This window comes from Photinus pyralis, unplaced genomic scaffold, assembly GCF_008802855.1.
Source record: "Photinus pyralis isolate 1611_PpyrPB1 unplaced genomic scaffold, Ppyr1.3 Ppyr1.4_LG9, whole genome shotgun sequence".
Taxonomy (NCBI): Eukaryota; Metazoa; Arthropoda; class Insecta; order Coleoptera; family Lampyridae; genus Photinus; species Photinus pyralis.
Window position 1 is genome coordinate 19,853,001 of NW_022170878.1, and position 16,334 is coordinate 19,869,334.

A 16,334-nucleotide genomic window follows, 5' to 3' on the forward strand; every position below is an offset into this window, starting at 1 on the left:
CGTAGAAAATTCCAGAGCGCCAAAAGCGACGTCATGTCTGGAGCGTTTCCGTTACAATATGTTTTATTTGGTTTTTTAGAGTTCTAGCTTCCAGTACTCTTGTCTACCAGTACCAATATGTTCTCTCAGCGTCAAGTGACGCAATACCTGAATCAAACCTTTGCGGAATGGTGGATTGATCGTGATGGTTCTATTAGTTGACCAGCTCGGTATTACGGAATGTGGGGATGGCTGAAAACCGATGTTTATCAAGTAACAGTAAACACGCTCGTATGATGGCCAGTGCTGCACGAATCAAGTCACATCAGGATCAGCAAAGTGCTTCGAGTTAGGCGGTGGGATATTCGCATGCTTCATTTAAAACCCGATTTTCGATATTTTACATTTAAAAAAATCATTAAACATTAACTGGCTGTATATCAGTATGAGAATTGAGCACATGTTTTTAGGAGCTTTTCTGCTTATTTTCTATAACATATTGACGTATGTGCGATTTCCAAAGTGCGAACATCTAGATAAATGAGCGCGCTTCAAACAACACCAACAACGGCCCATTTTTCGCTGCTGATGTTAGGGAACTGTCACTAACAAGTAACCAGAAGCAACCTATTGAAACCAGTTCAGTTTTTAAAACATCAAAACGCACCCCCATTTACCTTTACTTCAAAATTATAATATGCATTTCCTATCGAGTGACACATTATTTTAAAATCTATAATATGAAAATCTACATTTGTTTTGAAAAAATCGTACCGAATTTCCACAGAAAATCAATATTTGGGAATCGAATTATTGAGCCGATATTCCTACAAAAAATTTAACAAGGGGAAGAAGAATCCTGGTAAATAGATTGGTAGAGGAGGTGCAGTAGAATAGTCAAAATGCTCACACGACTTAACTCTCCTTGATTTTGATTTCTTTTTTTAGGAGATTTAAAAACGGTAGTGTACAGGGTGTGGCGCGGAAGCTTCCTTTTTTAAAGCGGACATGGTTTAGCGAGAGGAGATAGTGGGGCTGCAGAAGAGCTTGTATCAATAAGCGTGGACTTTTCTGCTATTTCTTTCACCTTTAAATGTCGAGCGCCAAACCCAACAAGGGTGATCTTTCGTCCTTCCTGCTCCGCTGTTTCAAGGATTCTCACCCCATTCCGAATCGCTTCGCTTAATCTTTCACTACAGAATAAGACGGCAAATTTTCCCCTTACACTCCATCTAACCGATCTTTTTCTTCTCAATTTTTTTGTTTTATAAATATAATAATCGACTCAGCTAGAAATTGGACATCCTTTAGAAAACCGATTATAACTTTAAAGTTGGGAAGTCAAATCAAACGATCGTTTAAAGGAAAAGTTTTATTAATAATGCAGTCTTATGATTAAGTTGTTGAAACGCCTTTACCCTCATACCCTGTTCCTTTAGGGAAAAATCGTTAGTTACACTTTTTGAGTTAACCACTTTCAAATTGATTGTTCTTTATTATTTGTATTTAACTCTAAACTTTCTATTTTCTATTATTATTTCAGTCGAGAATTTCGGATTAATTCATTATGTGTATTCTGGGTTTTGAATAATGCTCCTATAATTGATTTAAAACGTTATATTGATTGAACCGGCACGCACAATTGTACAATAATGGAAAATATTTTAATTTTTACCACCTCTTAAGTCTTAACAGAACGTGGGCGCAGGAAAACCACACTTTTCCATTTAATGCAATGAAATATTATCCGGCAACGCAACGCAGCCCGCAGGGCAAATATCCTGTAATCGTTGTAATGAAATTATATTGTCTCCCAGCTAGTCATACGAGACCACTTTCAACTGATGTGCAATTAATTTCATCATTAACAAATTTTTTTATTCGTTTTATTTGTGCACGAACATGAAATTTTGTGTTCTGTTGTATAGACCTTTCAGCTTAATTCAATTGTTCAATTGTCGCACAAAAAACAGCCGCTTAACTAATATCGACTGTTCATTCACTAATTCCTACAAAAAAAAAACTTGTCAATGAGAGCGGACTATCAAACTAATTTATACGAATCGCTACACGCTTCGAGTAATAAACGCCATAGAGTTCCATCCTATCGTTAAAATCAGCTGACTCTATTTGCATAAACTTTTGTGGAACCATCAGAAATATAAAACTTGAAGGTTGCAAAATTCAATAATAGACAGACAAATTTTTCATATTTTTTCCATTAGCAAAGATACGTGTGTGCTAATTATGTCGTGGACTACCTGATAAGGGCGCTCTATTTAAAACAAAGATTTTCTCAATGAATGAATTGTTAGTGCCATAGTCTGGAAAACACAATACCCAGCCACATCACGATTTCTCAAACGGTGAAAGAACTAACACTTGTATTTTACTTATTTCGTCAATTGGTACTTTAACGCAGGCAATTCACCTTACTTCTTTTGTAAATGTATCTAGAGAGGGCGTACAGATAATTTATTTCCTTTCGCTTCGCTATAGCTTATATAATAGTTATTTATGTATTAAGGACATAATAGTGATGTTTATATTCTCGAGGGCGACAAGTTAAAAAGCTCGAGGGCCTATGGCCCGAGAGCTTTTTAGTCGCCCGAGAGTATAAACATCAGCTTATAGACTAGTTCACTTTTATAAAAAGCAGCGTTTTAACGGGTTCTAGGGGCATTTCAGACAACATTTGGTCAAATAGGCGTTTTTTACTAATTTGGACCCGCTGAACACGAATATCGATGTTGGCATCTCGGAATCTGAACAGGAAGTTCAGAATTCAAGATGGCGGCCAATTTCCGTATGTTGATCTTTTCACTCATGCGACTGATTTTTTCGAGCTAAAAACGGATTATAATGTATTCCTGACGGAGGTACGGCACGATAAATAATAGTGAACAAATGTTTAAACAATGATTCCATAGTTTTTCTAACGTCAAAGTGAGTAAAAGTGGAAACCTTTTTTTCATAGTACCTACTGTTTAAATTTGTTCACATCGTGTAATTATTAAATTATTTCTGTTTTGACAAGCATTTTGGTTCCTGTGCGTCGTGGGATAGATATCCGTGATGTTCCATTACCTCACATAGGGAAGAATTTCCTTTCATTAAAGAAAAACAAAAGAAACGAGTTGTTGTCGCATCACCTTGAAGACGTCTCATTTGACGGCGTACTGGTGATTGCTGGAGGCTTCAGTGATGAAAGAAAAGTTTTCTGTAACCGTCAGAGGACACAGATTTCCTCCTTAGAAGCTTTTCACAAGGAAGCGGATACTAGGATAACGCTACAGATACAGATGTATTTCTGTTGCTTCTTCATCACTTCGAGAAAATACTGGCAAACTAAGTTTGGTTGCTGACCGGTACTTCAAGAAAGATATGTATTTGTTCCTATCCATAATGATGTGCAGAGGAACTGGCCAAAAGCAGTAGTAACGAATATCCTGTCCTTTTACGCTATCACAGGAAGTGATGTCACGTCATTGCTGTTGTGAATTTCCACGTTGGATGCATTTATTTATTTATTTATTTTTGACCTTTATTTTTAAGCAGGAGGGGTTTCAGGCAAGGCTGGTCTACCAACCCAACCCACTAGACATTTACAACTATCTATATATCCGAACCCGGATGTGTAATCAGATAGTGTTTCAAAAGCGCTCTTCTTTACTGTTCACGCTGGCTACCATACTCCTCAGCGAGAAGATATATCTTTTGCAAAAATCTTCGTGGCAAAACTATGCAAGGTTGGTATCATAACTATAGGTACATGAAACTTCACTTGTTCAGAGTATCGACCTGGCTCGCATATTTTAGGTGGCGTCTTTTCCTCTATTTATAGGTAGCTGATACCATAGTTTCCGCCGACGGTGCGCGTCCCGCTTAGTTCGGTAGGGAGAAGTCGCTACCAGACGTCCGTTTGGAAGAATGTGCACGTCCCTGGCCCCATCTGGGTTAATCCAGTAGGACTTCCCAGAGTGGAGAAGTCTGAAGTATTGCCAGGTTCCAGGTGCTGCGAAGCTTTAGATCTAACAATTCTGAACTCCATTCTCTAGGGATTCCAATCTTTTCTAGCTTTTCGTCCATTTCCCTAATTACGGCATATCAGGTGTAAATCGCAAGAGGTACTTTTTTGACCTTAAACTCTGAAAATGTCGCTCAGACTAGCACATCTATCCTTGATTTCCTGGGGAAAGAATTGAAAATGGCTACATTCCCATTCTCACAACATTAGATTAATTCCGAAGGCTGCTCTAGATATCGTCCTTTGTCGTTGTAAATAGGATTGCATGGCAAAACTTTGTTAATGTTGCAAGGCTCAACTGATTTGTACTCCCTATATATTCTCAAGAAGACGATTGACGTAACACCATGAAAATAAGATAAATTTGTCTTCACTTTTCTATATGCTTTCATACTTGAAAAATAATAATATATCCTGAGTAACGGTAATTAATACATAGCAAAATAAGAATCTTCCGAAACACCGCAGTTTAGTTTAACTCCTTCATTTTTTTCATTAAAAAATTAACGTAAAATTCGAAAGATTGTAGGTAGTTATCTAAACTTTATAAGGAGAATTATGCAATATGAACGCATGTCGGGAATACTTATATGTGTCAGGATTACTAGAAACAATCGTTTTGCAAGTCCTCCTTTTGGCAAGGAGAGCTAGGAATTTCGTAATTCTTAATTTTACGCATCCTGCCGCTAAAAAAACTATTACATTATTGTTAAAACAATAGTTAACTATTATTATCGTGACGTACGTCAGGAATAACATTATAATTAGTTTTTAGATCGAAAAAATCGGTCGCATGAGTGAAAAGATAAACATTTTCGGAAATTTGCCGCCATCTTGAATTCTGAACTTCCGGTTCAGATTTCGAGGTGCCAACATCGATATTCGTGTTCAGCAGGTACCAATTAGTAAAAAAAGCCTTGTTGGCCAAATGTTGTCTGAAATGCTCCTAGGACAGAAAAACTTCGAAAAGTGAACCAGTCTATTATGCCCGTGGTACATACAAAATTTTATGTTTTACAAATAGTTTTCTTCGTTAGAATTCGTTTACAAAATAATTCATTATGTTTGATTAAGTATGCGTGGTTCGAATTTGTCAATGTGATTGAAACCATCCAAACGTCAAACGTAATTTTAAATAATTCAATTCATCGTGAATGAGCAAGAAGTTCCAGAAACTATACGAAATAAGGCCAATCTTGTGATTTAGTAGGTATTGACAATTAATAATAATTGACGTTTCTAATTTTCAATGACCTGCAAATATTTGTTTGTTCTGTCATTAACTATGAATGAGTTACTATGGTGACACTTAATGCCCTACCTAGGGCATAAAGTGGTACTTTATGCCCGCGTATCACAGATATAAAATGTGCTATGATAGGTTAGTAAGACATAAAAACTTATACTTTTCTCTTAATTCCTTCAGAAACGGGGAAATACACAAAGAAATGCTCATCTCCATGCAGCACCACTATACACTATAGCAGGATGTGGAAAGGTCACGTCGTGTCAGGACTCTATACTCATCTCGCTTAAAGCATATGTTGAACAATTCCGAAATTAATTTTGGGATACTTGGGCACAATTGCACTTGGCAACCATCAGCTGAAATCGATTCCACAAATGGTGAGAGGGTGTGGAAATTTAATCAAGAACGTATCGACCTAGTGTGTCCAAAAATTTCCAACACCCTCTTGATGTTTCAATTTCCATGTCACTTAGTATATTTTTGATTCGCTGAGGTTTAATTGAATTTTAAATCATAATATACCATACGATATTCAAACTACCATCATCTGTGATTAGAACGATAGTTATTAAAAAAAATGGTTGGCTAATCATTTTCCTGAACAGTATAACTCGTTTGAAAGCCACTTTTCGCACTCGTGTGAAAAGTTTCGCTTTCAACACTTGTTATGTAATATACTATATTATTATGCTCGACATGTGCTCTGGCCAAACAGGATAAATAAGATGCTTAGTTCCTTCGTTCGACACAATTAATTCGAATCTTACTTTACAAGGCTTCCTTTCTACCACATATTATACAGGGTGGCCAAACTAGTCTGCATGGGCAGTGGCACGTCTCATTGTTCTAACCCATAATCTAATTCAATTATCTCTCTTAGTGTTCTATCTTAACGATCAATAAACAGCACCCATCACCTCCAACTAACATTAAGGCGGCAGAATATCACCTAAACGACTAGCACCAGGCCAAACATGATGATCGTAGAGACCCAATGAAAAGCGAGTTAATTGACGACGAATTAAGAAAACAGGGAATAGATGTAACCAGCTTACATGGAACCAAACTAACAAGTGGGATGACCGCGACAAGTAAATTCGACAGGTGGATAGGAGGGAAGAAGGAAAGAACCAGCAGAGGCACAGTAATCGTAATCAGGAAACACCGATGAATTAAGGTTGAGAAATTTAAAGAAAGAAGCGAGAGTACATAGCATAGGAAGACTAACGGTTAAAGCATGTCACATCCCCCCATACAAAAGAGGATAAGCGGAACAAGATACTCGGGCATCAGATGTTAGGTGACTTCATTGCGCAACTAGGCAGACTAGACGGAAGGGAAGGGGAGGAACAAAGTATAGGCAAAATGCTCAAGCACGAGGAAGACAACGGGAACGGCAGCGAGCTTAGGAACATGGTACATCTACATGGACTCAGGGTGGAAAACACATTCAGCAAATCCAAAACGGTGCTGACAACATGGAGGAGAGGAAACTCTGAATAACAGCTAGATAGACCACATACTTAATAAGGACCAAATCAAAGAAAATAAGCATCAGGAACACAGTAGGAGCATTGTTTAAATACTTTAAACAATGGTAGGAGTAAGATCGGACCACAAAATCGTAAGGGAGAAAGTAAGGGGGGGAGGGGGGGGAAGGTAAGCGAAAAAGAAGGAAAGGGCAGGGAGCAAGGCTGGAGAACTGAATGGTGGGATGTGAAACTTCTGAAAAGGGGATAATAAAAGGGAAGAGTATAGGAAGGAGCAGGATAAGATCAGGAACAAAAAGGGGGAAGGAACAGGATCGCCGAAACGCTCAAAGAAACAGCAGGAAAATCACTTGGGGGCATAAACCGCCTATGTCACCGAACAGGAAGCAAGACAGTACGGAGTGAACACTTCAGCGCTAACAAAGAGCAACGGATAAACAATGAGGAGGGCTGAACGGAGGGCACTAAGGATACTGCTGGAAAACAGCAACCTCACAAGAAAACAGATAAGGTAATTACTAAAAGGAAAGACGATCACCAGGAGAGTGAAGATGGGGCAGCTGAAATATTGGGGGCATATACACAGGAGGAACAAATACCATATCCTGCAGGTGGCAAAAACCTAAGTGCCTCGGAATTAGGCCGGCCCCGATTCACATGGAACACCACTAGGTGGCGGCCTTGGGGATTCCCATCGAGAGATGGGAAGCGTGGTGTAGAGACTAGGGCTGGGCGATTACGGGTTTGAATAATCGATAATCGATTATGAAAAATAATCGATTACACTGATTAATCGATTAATCAAATAATCGTTTAATCAAATAATCGATTAATCAAATAATCGATTAATCAAATCATCGATTAATCAAATAATCGATTAATCGCCTAATCGTTTAATCAAAAGTCGATTGTCACATACAAGGAGTGATAAATATCTGTTTGCATGCATTAATACGTTAATTATTTAATAATAAAAATAAAAAATAATTCCATTACTCTTTTCATCAAATCGTTCATTACTAGGCAGATCGATTAATCAATAATCAACAAAGTGTCTGGTTCGAATCCGGGTTCGGGCATGGATATTTGCAAATGCATAGTGGGTTGGTTGGTAGAACAGCCTTGGCTGAAACCCTGCCCATTTGAAAATGAAGGTCAAAAATAAAAATAAATGATTAGGCAGCTTACTCTCCGATGAGGTGTGCTTTAGTTTTGATGATACAATCTTTTTAGCTGCTTAAAGTGACGTTTTAACATCCGCTATAAAATAAAATAATACTTGTGAGCTGTGAGTGCTTCTTTTTGCGTAAACTGATGATCCAGCTAATAATAATCAATTAAAATTTACTTAATAATTGATTAATCAAACAATCGATTAATCAAATAACCGATTAATCAAATAATCGATTAATAAAACAATCGATTAATCAAATAACCGATTCATCAAATAATCGATTAATCAAATAATCGATTAATCGATTAATTTAATAGAATAATCAAACCCGATTATCGATTATCGTTTGATTATAATCGATTAATCGATTTTTTTGCCCAACGCTAGTAGAGACAAACACAAAATGAAGAAAGAAAGCAGATGAATACAAGAGGTGGAGGAACAATCAGACAGAAGCACAAGCAGCCAAGAGGAGGACGAGGAGGAGATAGAAAGGGAGACAGGGAGAGGACAACAATAAGGAAGGGGGAAACAAGAAAGAAGGAAATGAGATCAAAGGATGGAGGCATCGGAAACTAATGGAACGAAGGGGGAGAGGCTATTACCAGAAATAAGAGTTCCCTCTAATACAGATATTCCAGTGGCGAAGCTGTGGCCGTGCCTTTTCGGGTCGAACAGCACCCAGTTAGCCCTCCCCCCCCCAACCTGCCCAATCCACAAAATTCACCGCACTGTTAGGCACTGTCGCGGCCCAACCCTTGACACCAAAAGTGGTGGAGAAGCACGCCTGCTAGTTCCTACCAGGAACACATCCCCTAAATTTTGGAAGAGGCGGTCATGCCAGTATCAAGTATCAATTTACTGAAGTGATTTAGGAAATGGGTTTCGACACGCGGTCATGCACTCAATTTCTCTGCCACAAAACCATCAAGTTCAACTTTTTCGGAACAACTTAAAACATGTTATACTTTGTGCCGACTTGTGGATCCATCAGTACGTTATGTACGCCCTTGAGTTTTGAGAAGGATTGCAACATAAATGGTTTTGGGCGTGATTTGTGAAAATTTGAGCACTCAATTCGAGTATTTTTCTCCCCTTTCGTTAGATAATATACATACCTTATTCGTTGATTTGTGTTCCATCTATAAGTTTTGCTTCTCTTATTGATTTATAAATGGCGTAATAGTTTTATCAAAAGTACAGTAACTTTATACTAATAGTGTGGCCATAGGGTGGTCATGTTTTCTATTGGCTGCGCCATGTCTCCAGATACACCGTATCGGTAGAAATCAATCGGCTTTGCAAAATGTCTTCGGTCATCACTGATTGATTGACATTAATCAATTGTTCTATATGAAAATTGAAATTTGCTATTGAAATACGATTTCAGGTAAAAGTTAATATAAAACTCGTCGGTAAAATGACACTACTTAACTCGGAAATTAAAAAATTCAACATTTCCTACTTAAAATTTACTTACAAATTCAAATGCGTATCTGGCTGAAAGTAAACTACGAAAAGCTACGGTTTACCTACGACATCTGGAGATTTATCTAACTCCGGATGGCCTGAAACACTTTTAACTTTCATAACAACTTTTCGCATGACTATAAAAATGATTTAAATATTTAACTGCTATTTGTGATGCAGAAAAACCACGGGTGCTTACCCTTCCAAATTCCGTCGATGTGACTTTTAGGCAGTGGTTGCTAATCTTTATCCGTGGGAACAATTTTAAAACGCATCGAATTAGTTCAATCTGAGGTAAGACAAAAGTATCAAATTGGACACGAGACAACGACCCTTTTCTTTCCATGTTCAACGTGTCGTCTTACCAATTTGCTACATTCAAATTTATGACTTAAATCCATCATTGTATGAACTCATTAATGGTGCTGGATTTTGAAATGAAGAAAACAATTTATCTTAAATGAAGCTCGTATTACGTGCAATTTCCTGTTGTTCACTTCGGGGAATAAAACGGTCGTCACAATTTGTCACAGATGAGTAAAATAAACGATTGTGTTAGAGCATTTGGTATAGGTATTGATTACACACAGGACTCTCTGGTGAAATGTGGTTTGCTATTGGCCTGTTGATACTATTGCCGTAAATTCAAATTGAGGAAATGAAATGTTCAGATCACTGCAATAATCAACATTTACTACATTATACGTGGTATTGCGCCGTTACACGATCTACTTCATCTTTTGGAAATAGAGAATTAATGCACCTAAATCTTTCATTCGAAAATGTTCTCTTCACCTTAAGATTCTTAGGTACTTTAGACAATTTGAGGTCATCATAGACGACTGGTTTGTTTCAAACCATACACCGATTCGATTAATTTGATCGTTTGGAAGTTTTATATGTAAGTACCTATATAAACTTACCCATCAAGCTTTGGATGTAAAAAGCCTGTGGTAACATCAGCCGAATAAGAACAGAATTTGAACAAATAACTGCGGAGAGAATGTCTCATCATAACCTGTTCCTTTCTTTTGCCATTGCCATTCTCCACTTTCCTGTATAGTCTCTTTCCAATGCTTCTCACTGGTAGAACTGGTGCGAAGGCTTCACTTGGTTATACTCGTATACCTACAAATCTTCAAAACATAAATTTAGATGGTTTACTCACGTTTTAGATATAAATTTCCGTCATTATTCTCCATACATTCATCCAGTGTTGAATTAATTAAGGTATTATCAGATTCATCAGTAATTTGTGATTCTAATGTAGTAGTATAGCGGATTTCAATTACTGCAGGTTGAACTGTATTGCTTTCTGCTAATGAATTATATCTCACTTTCTGTGATTATATTTCCTTTTGATCTTGTAGAAGAATTTACGTCACGCACTGGAATTTTTTTTTTCGGAGTAGGTATAAATTTTTGGCTACCTTCACAATTCGTATGCTTTCGGGTCAAATGGTCCCGCTTGATCTCGGAATCTGAATGAAGGCTCTGGAGCAGAATGTTCTATACTTTTTAGAATTAGGTGCCCCATGCCTCTTTGGTGTTGAATTTTTCCCTGCCCTAGCTGGATATCGATTAGTATTGATTGCTTCAGCCCAAAGCTTTTCTCTAAATTTAATGCAAATAACATTGATGTTGTACATTCCATAAGGATGCGGTTCAGTCGTTCAACTACACCATTCCGTTCAAGCGCATCTGGCATACCTATTTTACACAAAAGGAATCGGCAAGTAAAGATCCTTAAAGATAAGAAACCATTTTCTGGGTTTTGGGGATCCTTACGGGGAGATTTTTGGGATTGATTCGGTTTTGGTTTTGGCCCAAGGTATATTACGTATATTTCGAGGTTTTGGGTTACGAGAACAACGCTTTTGATTAATGTAATACACATAAGCAAAACAATATTTTTTTTAATTATCAACCACGTTCTGATCTCTTATTCAAGTTTTAATTGAAATGTTACAACGGGTGAAGATTGTTTTTTTTTTCAAAGGATCGTAAAGTTGTCGAGTGATCTTTACAGCAGAATACAAAAATGTTATAACTAACCTTTCGGTTTACATTTCTTCCTCGATGGCCACTCTGGAATTCTTGGAGATAATCGGCTGTATCAGTCTCCTGAGGTCGTTATCAGGTGGCCTCAATTTGATACATCCTTAAAACCCCACGACATGAAATAATCTCCAACAACAGCTCTTTTGATTGGAAGACTGATTATGAATTGAGAAATATGAGCAGGTTCCGGTTATGAATTCTTCTGGTCAGTACAAATTTGGTTAGAAAAAATGAGGCTTGACACAAGCTCAACTTAAACGGGCCGTTATTGAAATTTAGTTTAATGTTTAGGAAATCCCTCTAGTAAACTTTTCACTAATTGCTTAGCGGCACAAAAATGAACTGAATTTACCAACAGTTTTCTTTATCATAATTACGTTTTACGCAAGAAATGAGATTAACTTTCTTTTTACGTTGTGGCGCTTCGTCGAACGTCGTGACGTTGGTATGGAATGCGCCGACAAGCGTGTTTGTTTCGGATGATGGATTCTGGTCTTTTGCTAACTGCAATAACACGATCTTGAAATTGTTTTTTACTTCTATATAGACAGGAATGCACAAATATCTTTTGGCGTAACCGTCGAGTTAAGGAATCGAGATAGAGGCGCAATACATATACTAGAAATTGTCGCCAACGCAGGATCGGAGATTTACTCAGATCCTGTCGGTAGATGAAAGTGACTACTACCTGTCTTAGGGTGGTTGCGTTTCACCCTAATTTCTTCACTCAACAGTGTAACTTTATAGCACTTAATCCTTTGGTGAACTGATATCTTTTTGGCAGACTATCGAGTGCGATGCGTGCCCGTAAATATCGCTAAGTGTCGGGAAAACGATAATGCACTTTTTATAATAATCCAAAATGGAACTTCGACTTTTACGCAACTTTTCCATTAGGACAAATGATGATCCTCCGTAACTACTGGGTCAAAAACTGGACACTAATTGTCGCTTTGAACTGGTTACTTTTTTTAAGCTCGGTGTTTCCGAACGCTGGTTTATGCTCAAAAGGCGGCCATACGAAACGCATAGGTATGGTTTCCGCTCGATCGCGAAACCAACAAAACCTAATCCATTGTAGAAGTTGCTCCATTTTTCCGGACGTAGATTTGGTCACCACTAACATTAACTTTCACTAATTGTTCACTTAACACACCCCACGCCTGACCACCTGACAGCAGGGTAACGTAAATCTAAATACGTGATTTATTTATTTACAATTAGGTACCTATTTATCAGTGATATTTTACTATCGGCATCGATGTTGAAACTGAGTCGAAACACAATACGGTTAGAAAATAATATTTGTAGAACGTTCTCCAGTGCTCTCGAACGCTTCCGAATGACAAATACGTCATATTTCTCGGAAATAATTCGCCTAAGTTTCTTATCACCGATGACTAATCTTTCATGGCGCCTCGATGGCTATCGGGATTTCTAGAATATTCGCTCCAGTACTCTAGACATAACCGTAAAACATAAGACCACGTTCCCCTTTTGTAGCGTGGTACACTTTAGTTCAAAACTATGTATCATCTAGCCTAGCGCAATGGAAGTAAAAGTGTCGATCAGAATTAAAATGGCCATGTAACGTACAGGGTGTCCCAATAATAATGGTCACAGGCCATATCTATGGAACCGTTAATTGCACAGTTTCAGGAAAAAAATTTTGTTAACAAAAGGGGCCAAGAGAAATCGCTGGAAATTATTTTCAAGTTTCTACCTTCGCCGCTAGAGGGCGTACGATTCATTGTTAAGTAGAAAAATGACCTTTTTTCTAAAATATACCCAACAAACATGCATAAAAAATACATGCATAGCAATCTTGCATCAATTTTGCATCATTTTGATGCAGCACATATTGCTCTAGCTCATAAAATATGAGGGGTAGGGGAACATCTATTTAAGGAATTGAATGAAACTTCGGTTTAGGTTAACCGATTTTCCCATAATAGGTCTTGTTGGAAAGAGCTGTCTTCGTGGAATCAGATTTTACACTAATAGAGTCTTTTTAGTAAATGTGATGAGTGGTAGAGGGCGCGATGTGACATTAACATAAACTTTGCAGGTTTTTTTGAAAATTTCAAATGGAACGATATAATTATTATATGATATTATCAAATAAAATGAAAAAGTGAAAATATCAGTGAAAACCGCATTTTGATATCTGTTTCCTAAACAGAGATATGGCGAAAATGCGAATATTCACAAATTTTAATTGCAATATTTATATTCATCTAAGTTCAAATCCAACTTAGATGAATATAAATATTGCAATTAAAATTTGTGAATATTCGCATTTTCGCCATATCTCTGTTTAGGAAACAGATATCAAAATGCGGTTTTCACTGATATTTTCACTTTTTCATCTTATTTGATAATATCATATAATAATTATATTGTTCTATTTGAAATTTTTAAAAAACCCTGCAAAGTTTATGTTAATGTCATATCGCGCCCTCTACCACTCATCACATTTAATAAAAAGACTCTATTAGTGTAAAATCTGATTCCACGAAGACAGCTCTTTCCAACAAGACCTATTCTGTGAAAATCGGTTAACCTAAACCGAAGTTACCATTCGATTTCTTAAATAGATGTTCCCCTTCCCCTAGCCCTCATATTTTATGAGCTAGAGCAATATGTGCTGCATCAAAATGATGCAAAATTGATACAAGTTTGCTATGCATGTATTTTTTATGCATGTTTGTTGGGTATATTTTAGAAAAAAAGTCATTTTTCTACTTAACAATGAATCGTACGCCCTCTAGCGGCGAAGGTAGAAACTTGAAAATAATTTCCAGCGATTTCTCTTACCCCCTTTTGTTAACAAAATTTTTTTCCCGAAACTGTGCAATTAACGGTTCCATAGATACGGCCTGTGACCATTATTAATGGGACACCCTGTACATAAAAAGCTGTAGTGCCCCAGCTGAGATAAAATAACAGATAAGGCGTGCATGCACGATAAACTAACTGAAGTCGTCCAATCCGCTACGCTAATATCAAATGAACGCTGCGGCGCCGGTCATTTGATTCACGCTTGACTGACCAATTTCCGCAATCTGAAAGGTTTCCAGAATGTGCTTTAATCGCCACTCGCGAGTTTTTATTTTACAGCAAATTTAAAAGCAAACTTGTCAACTAACTTCGAAAGCAGCACTATTCATATTGTAAACTTCTTTGTTTTCTTTCATTTGTAGTCAAATAGTAGTATAAAAGAATACGTTCGCCGAATATATTGGAAACTGAGTTTCACAACGGATTAATATTAAATTTTTTTGCAGATGGCGTAACAACGAGTTTCGATACTGGTAAGTTACATCATGTCACATGTGTCAATAATCGTTTAGTGCTGTGGTTTCCTCAGTTTTATTACAGATTTAAATAAATCTGTGGTTTTATATTGCATACATTCAACCATCGTGTGATTGAAATGCATAATAATTATATTACTTATATTCATAGAGTTTGTCGGCATAGTGGCAAGTTAAACAAATATCTATATTTATGGAAAAAATGATCAACAAACACACTACACAGTATACATCTTTTAATTTATATATGTGGCCATCGAGTGTCGCATAGGCAACCTTTCGCGAGTGAGACTATCTTGTCGTAGGTCTTAATGTAGTGTTCATTTATTGAAATATTCACTACGAGCGTGACTACGAGGGTAAAAGTTAAAAGTAGCTTCGGTTCAGGATTAAAGCTAGAGTTTCCACTCCCATCAGCTGCTAAATTCTTTTGCTGGAGATATTGTTTCGGCTGAAATAACCAAGAAGGAAATTAATATGTTAGATCTTGATTATTGAAGAATAAAGCACACCTTACATTAAATAATTGGAATAGAAAAGATCACATTTTCTTGTTGGACGCTTTCCTTTGAATCATTACGTCACATCTCGATGTTAATCCATTTTACGAATGGTGTCATATATCTAACTAATCGACCATTAAGAATGAAGCAATGTTTAGAGGGTGAATATGGCGTATGAAATGGTAAATTATTCATTTTCTCGATTCGTGTTTTTCTGGTTTGAATGGTGGATTCGTTTGTACTCTTTTTGTACTACATTTAGTCACATTCCAAATTTTTTCTTGTATAGGTACATGTTGTACAGTGGTAGAAGATTGAATTGAATACCTACCTAATGTATTCTCTTCTGTACCAACGGCTGGTTTTCGGTTACTTCTCAATTGACTGGTCTCTTAAAGACATACATCATTAAAGCATTTTCAAATTTATACGCTAACACGGCATTGATTTAAGCGCAACCGTGTGCCAGTCGGTAGGTGAGCAGTATAAACGTTGGTATCAGCCCTATTACCTACAGCAGTTACCCTTACCGATCTTTGTACCGAATTGAAGTTTGCTATTGATCTTCAATTATAACTTTCCGTAGGTATAATAATTTTCTATTGTACCTACTTTGCCTGGAAGTCTATAGAAGGTTGTAGGTACGATGTAATAGTAGAACAAAAGCGTACACTATAAAATGTGTTCAAAACGAAGTCGTGCCTATTGCTAACTTTGTAATTATTGCAGCTACGAAATTAGTTAAATTAGCATTTTTTCTCGCGATCGCGTTGGGAGAATTAAAAAAACAATTGCACATAGGGTTATATCAAGATAGTCAATAAAGCAACCTTTTTCAATTGCATATTTTTACATATTTTGAAAGTAAATGGAATTCTGTATAAAAGAAACACTTTTAACCAGCAGTAAATTCAAATTAAAGGAAGCACAATCATTTAAAGTTTTTAAGTTTATTATAAAGGCGGAAGATACTTTAAACAAAAGAAGAAACAGGGGGAATTACGCTGGAAAGTTCAGAACATTAATAATAATAGGCCTAACTCATTTGTTTTGGAATTTAGGTA

At 36.9% G+C, this 16,334-nt stretch overlaps 1 long non-coding RNA gene across 1 annotated transcript in view; it reads left to right on the top strand.

Moving 5' to 3' along the window:
• The window catches only part of LOC116180914, a 32,588-nt gene that overhangs the window by 4,740 nt on the left and 11,514 nt on the right, over nt 1–16,334 (top strand). Inside the window, exon 2 of the long non-coding RNA XR_004147178.1 lies at nt 14,738–14,764. This is a non-coding gene — a long non-coding RNA (uncharacterized LOC116180914). The remainder of the gene's footprint in view (nt 1–14,737; nt 14,765–16,334) is intronic.